Source organism: Balaenoptera physalus (genome assembly GCF_965194825.1).
Source record: "Balaenoptera physalus genome assembly, chromosome: 12".
Taxonomy (NCBI): domain Eukaryota; kingdom Metazoa; phylum Chordata; class Mammalia; order Artiodactyla; family Balaenopteridae; genus Balaenoptera; species Balaenoptera physalus.
Genome location: NC_138897.1, coordinates 47,199,507 through 47,215,116, shown reverse-complemented (window position 1 = coordinate 47,215,116; position 15,610 = coordinate 47,199,507). Strand labels below are relative to the sequence as shown.

Below are 15,610 nucleotides of genomic sequence, written 5' to 3'. Positions count from 1 at the left end.
CAAAAACTCATTCTAGCAAAGACTTTTATGGGCCAACTTGGGTTGAAATATATCTGCTCTAGCTATAAACCTGGCTGTCCTTGACCTACTCCAGCTCTCAAAAGGAAAGAAAGACAAGTTAAATTTAAGTCAGAATGGATGAAGGCATTTGAGATCTCTTTATTCCCATTCTGCTCCCATGTAGTCTCAGCATTTCTCTCTACTTGGAGACAAAGAGGGCACTGCAAGGTCTGCTGACAGACTGGCAGATCTGTGACAGCCCCAGCTCCATTCTTCTCACTTTCTAAACCATGCTAGTTCTTTTGGGACCAAACAACTACAGATATGGGATATGTTAAACTTCTGCTCCATATTTATTTGGACGCATTTCCCAGAGATTTCCTGAGGTAGGATTAGGAGAATGGTTCAGAGATGGTTTTCTGCACAGCCCAGCAAATACTTGAAAATAAACTATCTTTCAATGTATAAATGATAGTATTTTAAAAGTTCCAGTGAAAGCGTTTGATGAAGATTTCTGCTGGTCTAGGTTTCAAACTGTGTCAGAAACGGCTATTAACTGCGGTTAGGGGACAATCAGAGATAATAATATTTTCATATTATCAACACCATTTTGTTAGCAGCTCCCTTCTATTTGTACGTTGCGGACCATTTCATTACCTCTCCCAACAGTGACAGCCCCCTGCCTGTGTGTCCCTCACCTTAGTTCTGCCTCCCATTGCCCCATACTCTCAGGCAGAAATACAGGCATCTACAGATGGACAAATCTTTCCCCTTGGTGTGCAGACAATTGCCCTGGTTTTATTCTGCATTGGTACCCCAGGTCCAGTAGTTGGTCCCTGTCATACTTTCCACCCTCTATCTCTGTTCTTAGGGGGACTGCAGCCTTGCCAGGAAGACCTGATACCCATGGCAAGGACCCCCACTGCCAACTTGCAGACATTCGTTCATTCATTTATTTGTTCATTCATCCTATCAACATGTATCAAATGCTCCTATAATCCAGACTAAGCACAGGTACCCACCTCCTGATAGTCCTACCAATCTTTCTAGACCTCTTGCTTATTCTGATTCCCTGAGCACCATGCTTTGCCACCTGCTGAGAATGTCTCCCATTATTTGTTCCTAAGTCCAGCCTGATTGTTTGCTTCATCTCTGTAAGTCAAGCCAGAGTTTAGATTCCTTCCAGCCTTCCCCTAGCCTACCCCACAACTGGCTACTCTCTTTTTATATTAAAATCTCAAAGTTTATTCTTAAAACAAAGGTTTATTTCTTTCTACAGACTTCTAGCTGCTTTTCATTTCATATGAAGGAGTGATTTGGTTTTTCTGGGTTTAGTGTGTGTGTTTGTTTTCTTTCTTCAGGAAGGAATTTGAAACTTTCTTAGGCACCGTCAATTTACGTATCTCTATGCTGGGGATAAAGACTTCATTCATAATCAAATAATTGATGGGGTAGTATAAAATAAATGTCAATACTAATATAAATAAGTATTAAAATAAAAACATCCTAGAAGATTTCTAGTACTCAACGTAGGTAATATGAACATAACAGTAAGCCAGTGATGGTAAGTCTCTAACTATTTAGCAAATCATAGAATCTCAAAGATTTATGGGAACTTATTAGTCTTATATCAAATCCCATGCCTAAGAGCAATTATAATTATTAACTTTGTGATAATTAACATGTGTTGAATAATTTCTGTTTACCCTGTTATGAGCAAGGCATATGATTTATCAATTTAATTTAATCTTTGAAAATTATCTTTTCCAGCCCTGGGAACTCACCATTGACCTGGGTGGCCCAGAATGTTTCAGAACAGTCTCTTCAGGGTATTGTGTCCAGACCTTCCACCCTCCATTTGTTCTTCCACCCTCCATTTGTTCTTCCCCCCAGAACCTCATTAAATAGGCCTATTCTCTCTTCCACGTGATAGCCCTTCAAATACGTAACAACAACAATTGTATTTCCTGCGTGTTCTCTTCTCCAGCTGGAACATTACTAATAATTCATTTAACCAATCCATCCTCTAACAGCCTGAGACTCTTTGGAGGGTAATTCTCCCAATCCCTTGACTCAACTCTCTCCCATCAAATATTCCTGCTTCTGAAAGTGTGGCCCAGATCACCACACACTGTGTTTCAGGGATGGGCAGAGCTGAGGAATTCTCTCTCTGGTTCTGAATTTTGCTTTAATGTAAATTAAGTCGATGTGAGACACTGCAGCTTGGAGTTGAGTCAAGAGGTGGGTAGAAAAGCAGAAAGCAAGGTGTACGAGGTAATTAAGTCAAACAGGTGACATTACATAGTTTCAGGTATACTGAGAGATAAGTAACAATCCTGAAAAACAGTCACATAGAGCAAAATCCTTGAAAATCATAATCCACCAAATAAGCATCAGTATTGTTCCTAGTACCATTACTATAAAAGGACTGTGCTAAATTCAAAACCCTCATTTAATACTTTATAGATGCTTTTCAAGTAAGATACATTGATTACCCACTGGATATGAGGTTCTTTTACAATAGGCAGAAGCTTTCCAGTCAAGGTCTCACCATAACCTTTGCATAGCAACAGAGTCTGTGAGGGTCCGCTGAGTCATTCCGGGAACCCTCTGGGGCATCCCAGAGCAAAATCAAAAGTGGCCCAGGGACAACAAGAATGAAGGTACTTGGAGCTGCACTGGGGTCCCCCTCAGTGGTTACCCAAATAGAAACTGGGTGCTGGTAGGCAACTCCCACCCTCCATGTTGGTATTCCATGGGACGCTACGAAAGTTTGAGAATGAGTACCTTTCTTCACTATTTAAAACTCTTGAATGCCATCCAAGTACACAGTCTCACCGCTTTAGCAGAGGGAACTCAAGTCTCCTGACAGGAAAGCAGCTTGCACATTCCACTTGACTTCAGGCCAGCTTGCCTGGGGAATCATGTTGCCTTGGATGCAATGCTAAGTCTCTTTGCTTCAAACCCTCCCAGAAATGTCACAGCAGTACAACCCTGTCCCAAACTCATTGAACCTGGAATCCATGGCAATAACTCTCATGCCATAACTCAGGCTGTTACAAAACATCTCTTGATATTAGGTTGGGCTGGAGCCTATGACTAGGGAAAAAAAGGAATTTGGTGACTATTTCTGGAAACATTCTTTTAACTTGGGGTAGAATGAATACGTAACTTAAAAGCAGAGTGGCAGGATATGTCATGGAGCTTAGCCCCTCTGAGCCCCTCTTCTGTTTACCATTGGTGCTTTTAACCACAACCAGAACCCGTGGTTTCTCATCATGGTGGTAAAACATCTGCCCCCAAATATTTTGAAATATCTATAATAGAAGAATGCAGGACGTTAGTTTAGTTTTCAAAATTAACACTCATTAAAGAAGAGTATGTGATTTGCATAAGCACATTCTTATTTTGTGACAATAATCACTTATTTATATCTTATTTCTACAAGAAGCACTCTTTGTTTGTTTTTTAAGGAGACATTTTATTATAACTAAAAAAAATAACACATTAGGCTTAGTTCTCAGCAACTTCTAATTTTAGCATCTGGACAACCCCTAAATCTTCCCCACAATTATTTGAGATCTAGATTCTGTCTGCAGTCTCTCCCCACTCGCCAAGGCATCCTGCATTTGCAACCTGATTCACATTCCTAAAACAACGTTCTTGTTCTATCAGTAACTCACGACCGGAGGCTGCTCCTCAGATTAGCCACCCTTTGTCCACAAGCCAGAACGTGTTCTTTCTATAAAGGATGAAGAATAATTGGGATCCTGGTTTCCCCTGGAGGTTGTGAGGACAACTCCATCACTGGTAGTCTGCTGGGGAAACTTCCCATGGTCCCTTAGCTCCGTTTTTCACCTGTGTGCTGCTGGTACTGATCTCAACCCTCCATTATCATTTTTCTATTTATTATGCGTAATCTTTTTTTTTTTTTTTGCAGTTCTTTTTTTAACATCTTTATTGGACTATAACTGCTTTACAATGTTCTGTTACTTTCTGCTGTATAACAAAGTGAATCAGCTATACGTATACATATAGCCCCATATCCTCTCCCTCTTGCATCTCCCTGCCACCCTCCCTATCCCAACCCTCTAGGTGATCACAAAGCACCGAGCTGATCTCCCTGTGCCATACAGCTGCTTCCCACTAGCTATCTATTTTACATTTGGTGGTGTATATATGTCCATGCCATGCTCTCACTTTGTCCCAGCTTAACCTTCCCCCTCCCCATGTCCTCAAGTCCATTCCCTACATCTGCGTCTTGATTCCTGTCCTTGTCCTAGGTTCATCAGAACCATATTTTTTTTTCTTTTAAGATTCCATATATATGTGTTAGCATACGGTATTTATTTTTCTCTTTCTGACTTACTTCACTCTGAATGACAGACTCTAGGTCCATCCGCCTCACTACAAATAACTCAATTTCATTTCGTTTTATGGCTGAGTAATATTCCATTGTACATATGTGCCACATCTTCTTTATCCATTCATCTGTCGATGGACACTTAGGTTGCTTCCATGTCCTGGCTATTGTAAATAGAGCTGCAATGGACGTTGCGGTACGTGTGTCTTTTTGAATTATGGTTTTCTCAGGGTATATGCCCAGTAGTGGGATTGCTGGGTCGTATGGTAGTTCTATTTTTAGTTTTTTAAGGAACCTCCATACTGTTTTCCATAGTGGCTGTATCAGTTTACATTCCCACCAACAGTTCAAGAGGGTTCCCTTTTCTCCACACCCTCTCCAGCATTTATTGTTTGTAGATATTTTGATGATGGCCACTCACACAGGTGTGAGGTGATAATACCTCACTGTAGTTTTGATTTCCATTTCTCTAATTATTAGTGATGTTGAGCATCCTTTCACATGTTTGTTGGCAATCTGTATATCTTCTTTGGAGAAATGTCTATTTAGGTCTTCTGCCCATTTTTGAATTGGGTTGTTTGTTTTTTTGATATTGAGCTGCATGAGCTGCTTGTAAATTTTGGAGATTAATCCTTTGTCAGTTGCTTCATTTGTAAATATTTTCTCCCATTCTGAGGGTTGTCTTTTGGTCTTGTTTATGGTTTCCTTTGCTGTGCAAAAGCTTTTAAGCTTCATTAGGTCCCATTTGTTTATTTTTGTTTTTATTTCCATTTCTCTAAGAGGTGGGTCAAAAAGGATTTTGCTGTGACTTATGTCACAGAGTGTTCGGCCTGTGTTTTCCTCTAAGAGTTTTATAGTGTCTGGCCTTACATTTAGGTCTTGAATCCATTTTGAGTTTATTTTTGTGTATGGTGTTAGGGAGTGTTCTAGTTTCATTCTTTTACATGGAGCTGTCCAGTTTTCCCCGCACCATTTATTGAAGACGCTGTCTTTTCTCCATTGTATATTCCTGCCTCCTTTATCAAAAATAAGGTGACCATATGTGCATAGGTTTATCTCTGGGCTTTCTATCCTGTTCCATTGATCTATATTTCTGATTTTGTGCCAGTACCATACTGTCTTGATTACTGTAGCTTTGTAGTATTGTCTGAAGTCCTGGAGCCTGATTCCACCAGTTCCATTTTTCTTTCTCAAGATTGCTTTGGCTCTTCAGGGTCTTCTGTGTTTCCATACGAATTATGAAATTTTTTGTTCTAGTTCTGTGAAAAATGCCATTGGTAGTTTGATAGGCATTGCATTGAATCTGTAGATTGCGTTGGCTAGTATAGTCATTTTTGCCATGTTGATTCTTCCAATCCAAGAATATGGCATATGTCTCCATCTGTTTGTATCATCTTTAATTTCTTTCATCAGTGTCTTATAGTTTTCTGCATAAAGGTCTTTTGACTCCTTAAGTAGGTTTATTCCTAGACATTTTATTCTTTTTGTTGCAATGGTAAATGGGAGTGTTTCCTTAATTTCTCTTTCAGATTTTTCATCATTAGTGTATAGGAATGCAAGAGATTTCTGTGCGTTCATTTTGTATCCTGCTATTTTACCAAATTCATTGATTAGCTCTAGTAGTTTTCTGGTAGCATCTTTAGGATTCTTTGTGTAGAGTATCATGTCATCTGCAAACAGTGACAGCTCTACTTCTTCTTTTCCGATTTCGATTTCTTTTATTACTTTTTCTCCTCTGACTGCTGTGGCTAAAACTTCCAAAACTATGGTGAATAATAGTGGTGAGAGTGGACTACCTGGTCGTGTTCCTAACCTTAGAGGAAATGGTTTCACTTTTTCACCATCGAGAATGATGTTGGCTGTGGGTTTGTCATATATGGCCTTTATTATGCTGAGGTAAGTTCCCTCTATGCCTACTTTCTGGAGGCTTTTTATCATAAATCATTGTTGAATTTTGTCAAAACCTTTTTCTGCATCTATTGAGACGATCATATGGTTTTTCTCCTTCAATTTATTAATATGGTTTATCACATTGACTGATTTGTGTATATTGAAGAATCCTTGCATTCCTGGGATAAACCCCTTGACCATGGTGTATGATCCTTTTAATGTGCTGTGGGATTCTGTTTGCTAGTATTTTGTTGAGGATTTTTGCATCTGTGTTCATCAGTGTTATTGGCCTGTAGTTTTCTTTTTTTGTGACATCTTTGTCTGGTTTTGGTATCAGGGTTATAGTGGCCTCATAGAATGAGTTTGGGAGTGTTCCTTCCTCTGCTATATTTTGGAAGAGGTTGAGAAGGATAAGTGTTAGCTCTTCTCTAAATGTTTGATAGAATTCACCTGTGAAGCCATCTGGTCCTGGGCTTTTGTTTGTTGGAAGATTTTTTTATCACAGTCTGAATTTCAGTGCTTGTGATTGGTCTGTTCATATTTTCTATTTCTTCCTGGTTCAGTCATGGAAGGTTGTGCTTTTCTAAGAATTTGTCCATTTCTTCCAGGTTGTCCATTTTATTGGCATATAGTTGCTTGTAGTAATCTCTCATGATCCTTTGTATTTCTGCAGTGTCAGTTGTTACTTCTCCTTTTTCATTTCTAATTCTATTGATTTGAGTCTTCTCGCTTTTTTTCTTGATGTGTCTAGCTAATGGTTTATCAATTTTGTTTATCTTCTCAAAGAACCAGCTTTTAGTTTCATTGATCTTTGCTATTGTTTCCTTCATTTCTTTTTCATTTATTTCTGATCTGATCTTTATGATTTCTTTCCTTCTGCTAACTTTGGGATTTTATTGTTCTTCTTTCTCTAATTGATTTAAGTGTAAGTTTAGGTTGTTTATTTGAGATTTTTCTTCTTTCTTGAGGTAGGATTGTATTGCTATAAACTTCCCTCTTAGAATTGCTTTTGCTGCATCCCATAGGTTTTGGGTCATCGTGTTTTCGGTGTCATTTGTTTCTAGGTATTTTTTGATTTCCTCTTTGAATTCTTCACTGACCATTGGTTATTTATTACTGTATTGTTTAGCCTCCATGTGTTTGTATTTTTTACATTTTTTTTCCTGTAATTGATATCTAGTCTCACAGTGTTTTGGTCAGAAAATATACTTGATACGATTTCAATATTCTTTAATTCACCAGGGCTTTATTTGTGACCCAAGATATTATCTATCCTGGAGAATGTTCCTTGAGCACTTGAGAAGAAAGTGTATTCTGTTGTTTTGGATGGAATGTCCTATAAATATCAATTAAGTCCATCTTGTTTAATGTATCATTTAAAGCTTGTGTTTCCTTATTAATTTTCTGTTTGGATGATCTGTCCATTGGGAAAGTTGGGTGTTAAAGTCCCCTACTATGATTATGTTACTGTCAATTTCCCCTTTTATGGCTGTTAGCATTTGCCTAATATATTGAGGTGCTCCTATGTTGGGTGTATAAATATTTACAATTGTTATATCTTCTTCTTGGATTGATCCCTTGATCATTGTATAGTGTCCTTTGTCTCTTGTAATCATCTTTATTTTAAAGTCTATTTTGTCTGATATGAGAATTGTTACTCCAGATTTCTTTTGATTTCCATTTGCATGGAATATCTTTTTGCATCCTCTCATTTTCAGTCTGTATGTGTCCCTAGGTCTGAAGTGGGTCTCTTGTAGACAGCATATATGTGGGTCTTCTTTTTGTATCCATTCAGCCAGTCTATGTCTTTTGGTTGGAGTATTTAATCCATTTACATTTAAGGTAATTATCAATATGTATGTTCCTATTACCATTTTCTTCATTGTTTTGGGTTTGTTTTTGTAGGTCTTTTCCTTCTCTTGTGTTTCCTGCGTAGAAGTTTCTTTAGCATTTGTTGTAGAGCTGGTTTGGTGGTGTTGAATTCTCTTAGCTTTTCCTTTTTGTAAAGGTTTTAATTTCTCCATCGAATCTGAATGAGATCCTTTCTGGGTAGAGTAATCTTGGCTGTAGATTTTTCTCTTTCATCACTTTAAATATGTCCTGCTGCTCCCTTCTGGCTTGCAGGTTTCTGCTGAAAGATCAGCTGTTTGCCTTATGGGGAGTCCCTTGTATGTTATTTGTTGCTTTTCCCTTGCTGCTTTCAATATTTTTTCTTTGTATTTAATTTTTGATAGTTTGATTAATATGTGTCTTGGCATGTTTCTCCTTGGATTTATCCTGTATTGGACTCTGTGCTTCCTGGACTTGATTGACTCTTTCCTTTCCCATAGTAGGGAAGTTTTCAACGATAATCTCTTCAAATATTTTCTCAGTCCCTTTCTTTTTCTCTTCTTCTTCTGGGACCCCTATAATTCAAATGTTGGTGCATTTAATGTTGTCCCAGAGGTCTCTGAGACTGTCCTCAATTCTTTTCATTCTTTTTTCTTTATTCTGCTCTGCTGTAGTTAGTTCCACTATTTTATCTTCCAGGTCACTTATCCGCTCTTCTACCTCAGTTATTCTGCTCTTGATTCCTTCTAGAGAATTTTAAATTAATTTATTGTGTTGTTGATCATTGTTTGTTTGCTCATTAGTTCCTCTAGGTCCTTATTAAACGTTTCTTGTATTTTCTCCATTCTATTTCCAAGATTTTGGATCATCTTCACTATCATTCCTCTGAATTCTTTTTCAGGTAGACTGCTTTTTCCTCTTCCCCTGTTTGGTTTGGTGGGTTTGTACCTTGCTCCTTCATCTGCTGTGTGTTTCTCGGTCTTCTTATTTTGCTTAACTTACTGTGTTTGCGGTCTCCTTTTTGCAGGCTGCAGGTTTGTAGTTCCCATTGTTTTTGGTGTCTGTCCCCAGTGGCTAAGGTTGGTTTAGTGAGTTGTGTAGGCTTCCTAGTGGAGGAGACTGGTGCCTGTGTTCTGGTGGATGAGGCTGGATCTTGTCTTTCTGCTGGGCAGGACGGTGTCCGTTGGTGTGTTTTGGGGTGTCTGTGGCCTTATTATGATTTTAGACAGCCTCTCTTGTGTTCCTGTCTTTCTAGTTGTTTGGCATAGGGTGTCCAGCACTGTAGCTTGTTGGTCATTGAGTGGAGCTGGGTCTTAGCGTTGAGATGAAGATCTCTGGGAGCGCTTTCGCCATTTGATATTACGTGGAGCCAGGAGGTCTCTTGTGGACCAACGTCCTGAACTTGGCACTCCCACCTCAGAGGCACGGGCCTGACATCCAGCTGGAGCACCAAGACCCTGTCAGCCACATGTCTCAGAAGAAAAGGAAGGGAAAAAAAAGGAAATAAAATAAAATAAATTAAAATTAAAAAGTAATTAAAAAAAAGAAAGAAAGAAGAGAGCAACCAAACCAAAAAACAAATCCACCAATGATAACAAGCGCTAAAAACTATACAAAAAGGAAAAGGAAAAAGGAGAGTCAGAACCCTAGGACAAATGGTAAAAGCAAAGCTATACAGACAAAATCACACAAAGAATCATACACATACACACTCACAAAAAGAGAAAAAGAAAAATATATGTATATCTATATATAAAAAAAAAGGAAGAGAGCAACCAAATCAATAAACAAATCTACCAATGATAATAAACTCTAAATACTAAACTCAGATAAACATAAAACCAGAAACAAATTAGATGCAGAAAGCATACCCCAAGTCTACAGTTGCTCCCAAAGTCCACTGCCTCAATTTTGGGATGATTCGTTGTCTATTCAAGTATTCCAGAGATGCAGGTACATCAAGTTGATTGTGCAGAATTAATCGGCTGCTCCTGAGGTTGCTGGAAGAGATTTCCCTTTCTCTTCTTTGTTCGCACAGCTCCTGGGGTTCAGCTTTCGATCTGGCCCTGCCTCTGCATGTATGTCACCTGAGGACATCTGTTCTTCGCTCAGACAGGACAGGGTTAAAGTAGCAGCTGATTAGGGGGCTCTGGCTCACTCAGCCCGGGGGGAGAGAGGGGTACGGAATGCGGGGTGAGCCTGTGGTGGCAGAGGCCAGCATGACGTTGCAACAGCCTGAGGCATGCCATGTGTTCTCCTGGGGAAGTTGTCCCTGGATCACGGGACCCTGGCAGTGGTGGGCTGCACAGGCTCCCAGGAGGGGAGGTGTGGATAGTGACTTGTGCTTGCACACAGGCTTCTTGGTGGTTGCAGTAGCAGCCTTAGCATTTCATGCCCATCTCTGGTGTCCGCGCTGGTAGCCGTGGCTTGTGCCCGTCTCTGGAGCTGGTTTAGGCGGTGCTCTGAATCCCTTTTCCTTGCGCACCCTGAAACAATGTACTCTTGCCTCTTGGGCAGGTCCAGAGTTTTTCCCAGACTCTCTCCCGGCTAGCTGTGGCACACTAGCCCCCCTTCAGGCTGTGTTCACGCAGCCAACCCCCGTCCTCTCCCTGGGATCTGACCTCCGAAGCCCGAGCCTCAGCTCCCAGCCCCTGCCCGCCCCGGCGGGTGAGCAGACAAGCCTCTAGGGCTGGTGAGTGCTGGTCGACACTGATCCTCTGTGCGGGAATCTCTCCGCTTTGCCCTCTGCACCCCTGTTGCTGTGGTCTCTTCTGTGGCTCCAAAGCTTCCCCCCGGCCAGCCCCCATCTCCACCAGTGAAGGGGCTTCCTACTGTGTGGAAACATTTCCTCCTTCACAGCTCCCTCCCAGAGGTGCAGATCCCATCCCTATTCTTTTGTCTCTGTTTTTTCTTTTTTCTTTTGCCCTACCCAGGTACGTGGGGAGTTTCTTGCCTTTTGGGAAGTCTGCGGTCTTCTGCCAGCATTCAGTAGGTGTTCTGTAGGAGTTGTTCCACATGTAGATGTATTTCTGATGTATTTGTGGGGAGGAAGGTGATCTCCATGTCTTACTCCTCCACCATCTTGAAGGTCTCAAGAAGCACTCTTAAATGATAGTAGCCTATCTCCAGCTCCTGAATTTAAACACAGTATGGTGAAAGATTCCTCAACAATGTGCTAATTAGTTTGGCTCGTGTCTTTAAGGAAATCTATTTAATCTTTATTATCTTCTGCAAAAGTTTTGTATATTCACTGGGTGAACCAGAAATGTTGGCAACATATCACTAAGATCCACAGTTTCATTGTTAGGCCATTGACCAGAAGTATCTGACCATTACCCCAATTTTGTCCATAAACATATTTTAGATGAAATGATGGGAGCTGTCTTTTTTAAAAACTGGGATTACGTTTTCTGCTCTACATTTTAGATTTAGTTGCCTAATATGAAATCTTAATAAAAATATTATTATTATATAATACCCAATCATCAGATTGTGTATTCCTTCATTACATGATTTATTAACTCCCCATACATCATTAAGTATCATCTTTATATAACTGTAAAAATTGTAAAATCTTGTAACCCAAACCTATATTGCTTGAACAAAACTCTATGACTCATCAAATAGTACATCTTTCTTCAACTGTATATTAGGTTGTCTTCTCTAAATTATGTATCACTTTTATTATGGCTAATGTGATTATTGGGGATAATAGAAAATAGGAATAACAGATATGCAAAATCCACAAATAAGCCAAACTGCACTTGAGTAAGTAGTTTCTGCCTTCCCTCGCAAGATCCTTAGTCCATTTATATCCTTTCATTCTCCTATTCATCCTCTCGTAGGATTCTGAATAAGCAGTGGAAATGAAGATAGAGAGGCTAAAACTATAGAGAAAGAAAGGAGATTAGAGGGTCCAAATTGCCACAAAGCTGAATGATTCGTGGAACACTTGGGAGTTGAAGGTACCATTATCAAGAGGATATTTTTGTGAATGTTACTTATTTGTGACTATTTACAATCTTTGTATTTATTAGATGAGGTATGTGGAGAATAAAATGACATGGCAGCTAATAAAATGACATTTTTAAGATTCCAGCTTAAACACAGTCATCATTTCAAAAGACTTTCTGGAATGACAGACTCTGAAATGTATCCTAAATCCTACTGGAGAGCTAAAAGGCTCTTCCCAGGATTTATAGTCACTTGAAGATCTCTAACTTTATTTTCAAGTTCCAAGTTTGGTTTAGTCACTGTTGATTTGTATACTGGTAATCATCAGGAATATTCTAGAAATACACAATTTGGCACCTCACTTTATAATCCAAAGAGAGCATCACTGATGTTTTATAAAAAGTTTGAGCAAAAGAAAACCATCATTTGCAGTTCACTTCAACCCGTCTTTTTTCTTCAGCCTAATATGGATATAAAATGTATCTGGCATTAGTGTTTCCTAGCATTGCTGCAGCTTGCCAGAATATTTGGATCTTTGCACAATGAATCCTTTATTACACTAAATATAAAAAGACATAAGCTTCAAAACAGGTCATCACATTCTTTCTAATGTTCCTTGTACTCATTAAAAGAACATATTTTAATACATACTAAGTATTTGAATTTATTTTCAAAATGGTAAATTGATTCTTTTAATTGTTGCCCTTTAGGAGTTCTTAGTGCATACCGGGGAGGTTGTGAACTGGATGTTTTAATTATGATCACTTTCACCCTGGATGAAAACTCAGTCTTTCCCTGAGTTTCTCAAGCTTATTTATTACATGGGTTTTTGACATAATGTAGGAGTTATCTTAGAAATAGAGATTATCATGAAGCCCAGGCTCTAGCCTGTAGATACTGATTCTGGAAGACCTTTGAAGATTTTCACATTGTGTGAAGGACTTAGTTAAATGAATGGTGTGATTTTCAATGTGTTTATTACCCTCAATATTAAGCACTTAGAGGAAACCCTGCATATACCTGCTAGGGTAGTCCTCTTTATTGTTAATAAGATTTGCATATAGTTTTTGAGCCTATTCAGAAAACTGACAAAGGTTGAGAGTGTTATTAATCCCATTCTGCAATGTGGGCAGGTAATTGAGAATCACTGTTGACTGCAGCAGGAGGAAAATTACTTTAGGCCTTGTTAAAGGGATATTAACTTTAGGAATACAACAGACCCTCTCCATTCTAGCTACCTCTGCTCATAGAATAATCTACACATATGTATCTCTATATGCAGAAGTTAAAGAATAGACCTCAGTAAGGGATCAGCTCATATGGATGGTATGTGTCTACACTAGACTCAGGTGCATGGAGAAGTTGCATCAACACCGACAACAAAGAAAGGTTCCTAGCCCAGGTCTTTGAGCAAGCACATGGGTCAGTGTTACTGGAGCAAATGGAGAGTCCCTTCATTTTCCTACAGTGTCTTTTCTGGAAGACTGGAAGAGAGGAAAAAACAAATAATTTGGATGCTTCCCCAGCTGTATTGACTTTAGACGCTGGCTAACATCATTTTCCACTCTTGAGCCCATTTCCTAGTCTTGTACCTGTTTTGTGAAAAACTGGGTCTCGTTTATTAATATTTCCTCTAAGCATATCTTCATCACCTAGTCCCTTAATCTAATCCAGAGATCAAGAAACAGAGGTGGAGATATCATATATCCCAGACACCCCACCCCTTCCTGGTGATGTTTTTAACTGCATAGGATGTGATTATTTTAAATTGCCTTGACCGGATATGTATTTGCTCAGTTGGCTTTTGTTTTCTTAGTTGAGTATTTTGAGGAATGTTTTATTGTGCTTTCTGATTTTTCAACACTTACCCTTTCAAGAAATATTTTAAAAGGGTATTGTATCAGTTACTTCACAATGACCTAAATAACAATAAAACATTCCTCATTAGATGATGAAAAGTCACAGTAAAAAAACAAAAAGAAAACTGGGCATATTACTTAAATTTCTGTTTCTTATTTGTCCAGACTAAACTCAAAAATTATATATGCTTAAGATTACCAGTAATATTGGTAATCTTATTTTTGATCTAAGAATTTTCAACTGAATAGATTTAAAATTAGAAGGATGCAGCTCATATGAAAAATAACATATATGTCATATTTTGTAGTTTATTGTGAAAAAAAGTGTGTTTTATGTGCAAAGTTGTTTCTATCTATATAATGTCTAAAAGTCAGTTTGAAGTAATAAGCAAATGACATAAATTTACTAGAACAATAATCACCAGTTTTCACTTTTAACCACTTGATTTGCCATCAGTCAATGTCTGGGATAAACTGCCCATTTTAGATTGCTTTTTTTTTTTTTGGCCACACTGCATGGTTTGCAGGATCTTAGTTCCCCGACCAGGGATTGAACCTGGGCCCTGGCTGTGAAAGCACCAAGTCCTAACCACTGGACTGCCAGGCAGCTCCCCTAGATTACTTTTATTTTAACAGGCAACATGACATCAGAAGTGTCCAATTTTGTGCCAGAAAATGTTTGAAAACATAAACCACGTATTCAAATTATTTATTATCTTTACGGATCTCTGTTTGATGGTGATGATTTTTATGTTCAAGAGGTTCACAGAATTCTGAGAGGAATTAAGATGAGCCTATGATCTTCATTTGACCAAATATAGGAGGAACTGTCTGATGGCATTCTCTAGGAAATACACACAGTATTCAAAATGTGGATAATGCACTGCGGCCACTTTGGCTAATATTCCTATATTCTAATGTTTTTAGAAAGGTCACATGTATAACAAATTAGTTAGTAGTAATACTTGCCATTATTACAAATAAAGCCCCCAATTTCTCCTTCATGTACTTCAGTTTCAGGTAGGTGTTCTTGGACAGCAGGTGGCTTTCCTCCATGTGGTGATTCAGGGAACCAGGCCTATTTCATCTTATGACTCTACCATCCTCTAAAACTACAGAGTCCTCTGTTTCCAGCCAACAGGAGGGCAAAAAAAGCATCGATGAGAACACTAAGCCTTACAGGGGGAGGCCTTTACTTTTGTTCACATCCCACTGGCTAAAACTTAATCACATGACTTTAACTGAAAGGAAACCTGGGAATTAGAGTATGGCTGTGTTCCCAAGAGGAAGAGAACACTAGTGGTCTTTGCCACACCTACAATTTCATATGCTCCTAAAAGTGAGGAAAAGCACCAACCTACTAGGGGCAGGCTTCTAGGGCTAGCTTTGTCACTAAGGAATTGTGGAAAATTTAACAGGAACCTCTTTACCTTTTTGTATTATTTGGTCTCATAGAGGTCACTGTGTAAAAGAAAAGACAGATATCAAATAAACACATTAATAAATATACAAGTACAAAGTAACGTAGGCTCCATGAGAGCATGGACCATGCCTCTATGGCACCTAAAACAGTGCTTGGTGCATAGTAGGTGCTCAGCAATAATTGTTGAATGAATGCATGCCTAAAGGCATGAATGAATGAATGAAAATATATGACAGAAATGAATAGGTGCTATGAAAGAAAGCAGTAGGGGAAACTGAATTCTTTGGGGCA

The 15,610-nt window shown here is 38.9% G+C and overlaps 1 protein-coding gene across 38 annotated transcripts in view; it reads left to right on the top strand.

Annotated features, from left to right (window-relative positions):
* DTNA (dystrobrevin alpha) overlaps nt 1-15,610 on the top strand; it is a 387,334-nt gene that overhangs the window by 135,431 nt on the left and 236,293 nt on the right. The window contains exon 2 of one of the 38 annotated variants that reach the window (XM_082416074.1): nt 11,929-12,048. The exons of the other annotated variants lie outside the window; for them this stretch is intronic. The gene's annotated coding sequence lies outside the window, so the exon portion shown is untranslated. The remainder of the gene's footprint in view (nt 1-11,928; nt 12,049-15,610) is intronic. 38 annotated transcript variants of the gene reach the window in all.